Raw genomic sequence first — 9,393 nt, forward strand, 5'->3', positions numbered from 1 at the left:
GGAGTACTTGATTATCGTGAAAACATTTCAAAACTCGATCGAAAAAAGATGATATTTTAAGAAGCAAGAGTCAACGCGAAATAATTTTAAGAAGCTCCTCAACTACCCCCAAAGAGCCATAAAGGTCCGATTTCTTAGCATAAAAGGCAAATGGTTTGAGAGAGCACTAGTCAATCTTTTGAACCCACTGCCACCCAATGTAACACCCCGTAACCGCAGCGGAAACATAAACGGAATGCAACAGACACCTCTGATATCAACCACATTGTTTATAAAGAAAACTGAATACATTAATATACTTCAAATTACATTATCTCATATTTCATTACCGTCTAGGTGATACACACATCATACAATACGATACATAATTCTATTTAATCTAACGTATCATAACATTCTGCACGCAAATCTTACACACATCAAGCACTTAGCACGTAAGCAATCACTTCATCTTAATTGTACCTGAAAAGCATGTGAGAAAACGGGTCAACTACGAATAGTTGGTGAGTTTCACAATTTGAGTAAACCATGATAAATCCATATCAAAATATAATATTATCGATGTAATTATGCTGAGCCCACAAGTGAAACCTCTGTTAACCCAGTACTGTACCCGTTCCGGGGGCAATGTTAACCCAGAAACACTTATAGGGACATATGGGGACACTGTTAACCCAGTACAGTACCCATTCCGGGGGCAATGTTAACCCAGAAACACTTCTAGGGACGTCTGGGGACACTGTTAACCCAGTACAGTACCCATTCCGGGGGCAATGTTAACCCAGAAACACTTCTAGGGACCTGTGGGGACACTGTTAACCCAGTACAGTACCCATTCCGGGGGCAATGTTAACCCAGAAACACTTCTAGGGACATCAGGGGACACTGTTAACCCAGTACTGTACCCATTCCGTACGATTCCCGTACAATCAAATATTTATAAATACACGCAAATCCATGCGTTCAGTATGTACTTAAACATTTCAATAGTAACATGCTTTCCGCCCCGGGAAAATATTTAAAAACAATTCAGAAAAAGGGGCTCGTGAAACTCACCTTAGCACATGCAAGCAGGTAACAACAATCATTATCAGTTAACACGTTCAATCTGTAATATGATTCCTACGATCGTTACTATACACTCATAATTAATATAACTTTAACCGTGTTAACCGGTACATCTGGGGACACTGTTAACCCAGTACTGTACCCGTTCCGGGGGCAATGTTAACCCAGAACACTTCTCCGGACCCAGATTGTGATTTCGTTTAGAGTTCAATAGTCAAACTTAATATTAGTTTGTTTCCCCGTTTTGCGTGCCTAGCACGGTTATCCGTTTTTACGTTTCAAAAATTGAGTTTGGTCACACACGACCCGAAAATAGTTGTTGACTGATAACTTAGTTAATGTTGTGAAATTAGAGCTCGGTTTAGACGCCCCGATTGGCCGCGGGCCCCGTTTCCGTCTTTAGTGTACCGGAAACCGTTAAATCGGATAAAAATTACCTGAATCATCCGAATTATATTCGGATGATTTATTTTTACTTGTTTAACTCAATTATAAGAAAATAGTTCATTTTTAGGGTTTTTATACACCGGTCAGCTCGTTTAGGCGAACTTTACCGGTTTACGCGTTTTAAACTTTAAAAGTTTGTTTTTGCACAAATAATTATCCGTTTAATCTCGGATCTTGAAATTTTGCACAAATCACTTTTTGACAGTGGGGAATTTTATAAAAATATTTCCAGAATTAATTTTTATATTTAAAATTTATTTATCTATTTTTAAACACCATTTAAACACTAAATATGTCGTAAATACCAAACGACCTTATAAAAATCCCAAATTTTTCCTGGATGTCCCCTGCCATCCACATAGTCCCCTGTAATTTTGCCAGAACCAAAATCTCTTTTTACATGCCATTTTTACTAAAACCGAGCTAGAAAATCCTAGAACTCGTTTAACCGAAAAGCCTACTTAGACTTCTCCAACTGACCTAAAATTTTGTGTGTGACTTATACATGATATAAAAAGCTTATCTGCAATTTTCCAGAATTTTTCATGATATTTAACTATTTTTCACCATTTTTAGCCAAAACCGAGCATTAAATTCACCAAATATTCATCCTTTTTCCAAAAATTACCAAAAATTCACAGAATTCATATTTTCATGTATTTAACACCTCTGTAAAATTTCATGACCTAACTCTAAACCATCCACAATCTGTCTAAAAAATCCATAACCGAACATAAACCGAATATACCTTTTGTTTTCCGCCACTACAAGCTACACACTCGTCTTTCCGCCTTATTTACCACTAAATACAGAACCTACAACCAACATACCACAATACCAAGCAAGTTACACTCACAATCAAGCCTCTTACACTATAGTTTCGGTTATTGTTTCAAAACTAAAGTTTAAACCGTAAAAATTCGTTTTTGGTTCGTTTAACTCCTTTCTTGGACCAAGATCCCTTGTATAACCCGTATACATCACTTGATCATGCAAGAATCGGTTTTCATCTTTGAAACCTCATTTTCTTGCAAATAAACTCAAGAAACGAAGATGGAAACGTGAATAACTCGACTTTTTACCTCGGTTTCATTGCAAAAATCTCGGTTTTTAGATGATATTGTGGAGAGAATTGAAGGATAATGCCATGGTTGCTTAGAAAAAAGAAATGAAGGAATGGGGTTATCCCCTTGAGTCCGATCGGAAGTTTGAGGGGGTGGGGTGGGACCCACCTTTTCATTCTTAGCCACATATTTAGATTTCAGAAATTCGGATAATGTTTTGAATAATCTGGTTCAGTTCGTTTTTCGGTTAAATGTTTAATTCGGCCTAAAACGAGGCTAAAACGGTCGTTTTCGGCTTAAAAAATGAAATTTATATAAAACCGATTTAAAAACTTTAAAAACTTAAACCATGACATTTATTAACTTAAAACATCATATTATTAATTATTGCGCATCTTTTTCGGCTTGATCGATCGTCTCTTGCTCGGTTTGGTATTAAATGTTTCGTTTAACGTACCGACGTACCATTAAATCTAAAATTCTTTTTCTGTGCCGTACTTTACTTATCACGAAGCATTAATGCTTCGTAAAATCACTAAATATTATAGATATCGTCTATAATTGAACCCTCGATTCGTTCGGGTTTCAATAACTATCGATCGATTAATCGCATATTCAATACGATGAATTATATATTCACGTACAATCAATACAGTGAACCATGTATTCTCGTATAATTACTATGGTAATTCATGTACCCTACATTAAATATAACGTAACTATTGTCTACCGGTTACGGTATACCTGGTTTAGTCGGAATCGTTACACCCAAAATCAATTTCCACAGATTCCCCAATGTTTCCTCTTTTTAATTTCATACATTTCAACATTTTTCAATCAATAATGTAACATACAAAACAATTCAAAGATGATTACCCTCACCAAAATAGAGAAACTATTGACTATTTTGTCCCTAAAGCACTTAAAAAGCTTCTCACTTTTCATTCCATTATTCAACAAAGATTCTTGTTGCACTATGCTTGATAGTTGATACCCCATATATCCTTGATTCAATCATGCTCCTTAAACTGTATTGTAACCGGATCATGCATATTCTAACTAGGATTCAACAACCATCACCCTCAACAAATGCATGTTTGATAGTTGGTCATGAGAGCTTTCGCAACATTTTAATACCATAAAAACCAATATACATTTTTAGTTTCAAGTAAAAGTCCTTCAAGTTAATCCTGATATATTAAAGCCCTCAACTTGTAAAATATACATGAAAGATCACTTTATATATATATATATATATATATATTAAGTCCCTAAACTTGTTTAAAATACGGTTATTTATATTTCTTTTTTAATTCAACCTTCTGACAAATTAAATAGTTAACAAGTCATTGTTAAAACAATTCAAAAGGACATTAATTTGACGTAAACTAAGGGAGTTTAATATACATATAATAATTTAACGAAACTTTTTCATGTATTTTGTACAAGTTGATAGACCTTAACATATTCGATTGAGTGGCTTTAAAAAAAGGAAACTTTTTTTTTATGGTAACACGAGTACGCAAAGTTTTTCTTAATATTTCATGGGATATTGTTTTGTTGTTAAAACTTTAAACCTATCATTTTCAATGTCTAGTGACCTTTCTCTTTACGAAAAGGTTAATCATGTCTTGTGGCCACTTCTTTAACCTGCTTGATAATTGATATAGTGCTTGTATCAATCAACTGCAAAAAAACTACTCTGATTTCATCATTGAGGCTTAAAGTCATTATAAAATCAACTTTGAGTGTTTAGATAAACATACTTTGCTTTTAATTATTAGATTATTGGGTCAATAATATGTTTCAAATGATCAATTCCTTGCTAGTTGCAAATTATCTAAAGATAAACTTATTTACCTTCGTTTTAACATAATAGTAATAATAGAATTTTATCTTCATTTAATAAAACGTGTCTCGTTTCTATATTTCTTTTAAAAATGTTCTTATTGGTTACATTATCTATTAGTTTATTAATAAAATTAATTTTTAAAATATTAAATAATCTTTTTATGTGATCATTACAACTTCAACCAACAAGAACACATAAAAGACAATAACTTATTATACTTGATTATATCTGACTTTGATTACTTAATATCATACTACCTAAGGGCATCTCCAATGGTAAGTTTTTATTTGGTTTTTGTTTGTTTTGAATCTAGGTGGCTCCTAGGTGGAAGAGAGAGAGGAGAGAGTGTGTGAGAGGTGAATGAGAGAGAATGGAAGGAGAAAGAATAAAAGCAGGTGATTTGATGTGTTTTGTATTTCAAAACTCTCCAAACATTAGAGATGCTATTCACTATCACATGATCACTTTGGAAACAAGCGTCCAAACAACCCCAAAGATTAGAAGGTCTGTCACACACCTTCTACAATAATTGAAGAGCTATAAAGCCTAAAGGCCAAAGCTTCTCCCACTCCAATTGTTACTTCATATATAAGCCTCCCACCACCCATACCCTTATTAGCTTCCTCCTTAAGAAAATATGTCTCAGATTGACGCAAAATCACCCGAACATTGTGCCAAAAAGAAACATATAAACATCAAAAAACATCATAAGAAACTAGTCTACACGTTCATCACCTTCATCCTCTCAATCCTCTTACTCATGCTTGTTGTTTGGTTCGTACTCCACCCCGCCAAGCCCGAATTTTCCCTCAAAGAAGCCGATATTTACCAACTCGGCCTCTCGGGTTTTCACCTTCTCAACTCATCCATTCAAATCACTCTTCTTTCTAAAAACCCGAATCAAAAAGTTGGTATATACTATGATGAAATTCGTCTATCCCTCCTTTTTACCAAGAAAACAAGGATCACAATCTTCTATCATTGGTTTTAGTTGCGAACGGGTTACCCGTGGACCCATCTTTCGGGTATGAAATGGGTCGTGATCAAATGGCGGGAAGGTTGGTTTTAAACCTCAAGTCAAATGGTCAACTCCGGTGGAAGGTGGGAACTTGGGTTTCTGGCAGGTATATGTTTATTGTAAATTGTGTTGTTGTTTTGCCTTTTGGTTCAGCTGCACCTGCAGGTCCATTGAGTTCTAAGCAAGGGTCTCGGTGTTTGACCACAGTTTGAGTGCCAAATACTTACATATGTTGGATTTGATAAAATCATCATCATTATCAATCATGCCCAGTAAAATCCCACCGACAGCAAAGCTATAAGTAGGGTCTGGGGAGGGTGGGATGTAGGCACACCGTACCTCTATCCAAAGGAATAAAGAGGTGGCTTCCAGAGAGACCCTCGGCTCTAAGTACATGTGTATGAAGCAAAATAAAGGAAATCAAAGTTTAACAGTTATATAAAAACTACTACTAATTATAATAATATTAATAATAAGATCACAGTTTAACAGCTATATAAAAGCTAATAATAATTATAATAATAATAATAATATATGTAAGGGTATGTGACCTAAATAAGTCAAGTGTTTATGATTGGTTTGTACTTTGTATAGCTCATCTTCAGATCTTCTTATATAATGAGAAAGTTTTTCTTTGTTGTATAGTAGTTGATCTTTTGATCTAGAATTAGATCTTTATTGGTTCAGAAAAGAAAAAGAATTAGAAATTTCGTTCACTTTTAATAATAATCTTTAATATCATAAATAACACATTAACCTCTTATTGTAAAATTAACATGAAGGCCAACCTAATTCACCAGTTATATGCGATTTTTTTACTTTGGTATAGGGGTGTTCTTCGGGTTTGTTTTTCGGGCCTTGGGTTTTTCGGGTCGGGTTCTTCGGATTTCAAAATTTTAAATCTTGACCCGAAACCCAACTCGAATATCTCAAGGGTTGTTCGGGTTCGGGTAATTCGGGTTCGGGTTTTTTCGGGTTGGGTTAATCGGGTTTCGAGAATCCTAGAAAACAAAACAATTTTTTATAAAAAAACTACAATGCTAAGTATAAACAACATATTATTCTTTGATCGTAAGCAAATAATCTAACTATGCTATTAAAGCAATATGCTTTATGTCAAAATCCTCTTTCTATTGGTTGTTCATTAGAGTTTCCATGTATATCAATAGCTTCTTCATTTTTCATCTTAATTAAATAAATCAATAATAAATTAAAATAAGATTAATCAATTCCCTTAAAGCATTATCTTTCATCTTTCATTTAATATTTAATTTTAAATTTGAATTTTGAATCTTTTTTAATTATGTTTCTACTTAATAATTAATTACGATTTATTTATTATGTATACTATAAGTATAAATATGTTTTGTAACTAATTTTAAGTTATTATTTTTTATTATGATTGATTTTATTCAAACTCTTTGTTTTTCTTAACAAGTTTAATGGTTTTTAGATAATATATAATATATAATTTAGATAATTAATATATATTTCATCAATACGATTCAATATAGAGAGAATATGAACTTAACTTTAGTATAATTGGTTCTACTATTATATTTAAAAAATTTATCAAATTGACCGGTTTGTACCATTATCGCAAAATTTAGGAAAGAATCACCCATTTGGTTAAGGAAATTGGTTAAGGAAATTGGTTAATTACGGAATTTCTAAATTTGAATTAATTATTGTAGCTTATTTGATTATTTGATTAAGTATATGATTTATCATAATTAATTTTTACTATAATTACGGATGATCAGTCAATCGTTTAACTAATCATTATTTTACATAAATTTTACATAAATATAAATTAGAACTAATAAATTTTACGTATATATAAAATTGCAACCAAATATATTAATATCAATTACAATATTTAACTTATTAATGGCTCAATTGATTAAGGAATTTATTAACCATCCTTAAGATTTACTATAAATACAAATGTTGACCTGTTTACTGATTCTAAATTTCTAAATTATTGATTTAAATATATGGTGCTGATTTTAAATATTCTAATTGATTATATTGGATTTAATAATTAGTGTTCAGTTTTATTAAAATTGTGTTAATGTTAATAAATAAAAACAAAATTAGTAATTTCTTTTTTCACACCTTATATATTACATATATAATTAAATGTTGATTATTTTTATAACTTTCAATCATATGATTCAGTATTTCATTATATAAAAATTTATTGTAATTTGATATATTATAGACATTGTTATTTTATAAATTACATATACGGTGTTATAATTGATGATTAATTATATTTTTGTAAATAAATAAATAAATTACTAATTTATATTTTTACATTAATAAGTTTATTTCCGTTTGTTTAAATATAGTCAACATTTAAATTTAAATTAAATAATATTATATTTATAATAATTTAAATTTGGAACATTACATTTTAGTAAATTTAATATTTAAAAATCCATTAATCCTAATTCCTTACTTATCGTTCTTACTTTAAGTTTTTTTAAATTTTTTGAAATTCCCTAATTATTTGTTTTTGATCAATTCCCTGCATACATTCCTTCTATAATTAAGTCAACCATAATTCAATCCGTATAAATAGTTAAGTTTCATACGGTAATTCTTACACCTTCAAACTCTCTTTAGCAAACACTATTAGCTTTGTGTCTAAGGTTTTTATTTTGTGTTGTTTTTATATCGTCCATTTTTGTATTCTTTTTTTGTTTAAAAGTGTTATTGTTCCTAAATGATTTTTTTGTTTTTAAAAATTTTTCACCTCGAGAAAGAAGATCTCAATTTTCGAATTAGTAATTTATATTTCTACATTAATAAGTTTAATTCCGTATTTAAATATAGTCTAGATTTAAATATAGTATAGATTTAATTTATGAACAATACATTTTAGTAATTGAAATTTTAAAAAATAATTAATCTTAATTGCCTAATTTTCGTCATTATTTTAAGTTAATTGAGTTTCCTTAATTTTTTGTTTCTAATTACAATAGGAAATTCGTGTATAAATACCTAATATTCATACGATAACTCTTACACTAACAAATCCCTAACCATTTTAATCTCTCTCTCTCTCTACCTCGGCTTATTCCTCAACCGTCTCCTATTTTCCGGTAATGGCTAATTTTGTTATACGTTTTTCCGGTAAGGATCTATTGTTTCTGGTAAGATTTCGGGTAATGTTTTATATTTATTTTAATTGCTATATATATTTTTATAATATCTTTAGGTTGTAAATCAAAATCCAAGATTAAATTAATATGTTGAAGTTATTACGGGTTTCCAGTAACGTTTTATATTTATTTTAATTTTTATATTACTTTGTTATAATATCTTTAGATTCTATATCAAAATCCAAGATTAAACTGATAATTTTCCGTTTTTGTTTGTATTTATATTAATATTTATATGTTTTTTTCTTATAATCTTTTTAGGTTATATATCAAAATCGAAGATTCAATTGAGATCTTCACTATTTCGTTTTTCCGGTAACGTGATTTAAATTTTCTGGTTGTAAGTTATAACATCAATTTTACATTTTTTCACATGATTCAAATCTTCCATAATTTGTAATATATTTATTATGTGATATTAATATTAATATTTAATTTTATCATTTCAGGTTATTGTCCCCAACTTGGTATAGCTAATTTCATGGATTGAGAATTTTTTGATAAGATGTCTTTTATTTTTGTTTAATATTGATTTATATTTATGTTAGTATTCATGTATTTATTTATTTTTCACAATTTATGTAATTTAACTGATTATTATATAATCCCGAAATGAAATTTAGTTTATTATTCTATAATACATTAAATTATCTATAGTAAGATAATCAATCTTATATTGTTGTTGGTCAAAGTCCAATTATACTGAATAGGTTTAAATAACATTTACATATTTGATTATATTGAATAGGTTTAAATAACAACAATTTGAATAAA

The 9,393-nt window shown here is 30.2% G+C and overlaps 1 pseudogene; it reads left to right on the forward strand.

Moving 5' to 3' along the window:
* The first annotated feature begins 4,895 nt into the window (after positions 1-4,895).
* Positions 4,896-5,680, forward strand: LOC143618035 (NDR1/HIN1-like protein 26 pseudogene; annotated as a pseudogene).
* Positions 5,681-9,393: the final 3,713 nt, after the last annotated feature.

Source organism: Bidens hawaiensis, unplaced genomic scaffold (genome assembly GCF_021521415.1).
Source record: "Bidens hawaiensis isolate Kalapana, Puna unplaced genomic scaffold, B.hawaiensis_p1.1 tig00062332_1, whole genome shotgun sequence".
NCBI lineage: Eukaryota > Viridiplantae > Streptophyta > Magnoliopsida > Asterales > Asteraceae > Bidens > Bidens hawaiensis.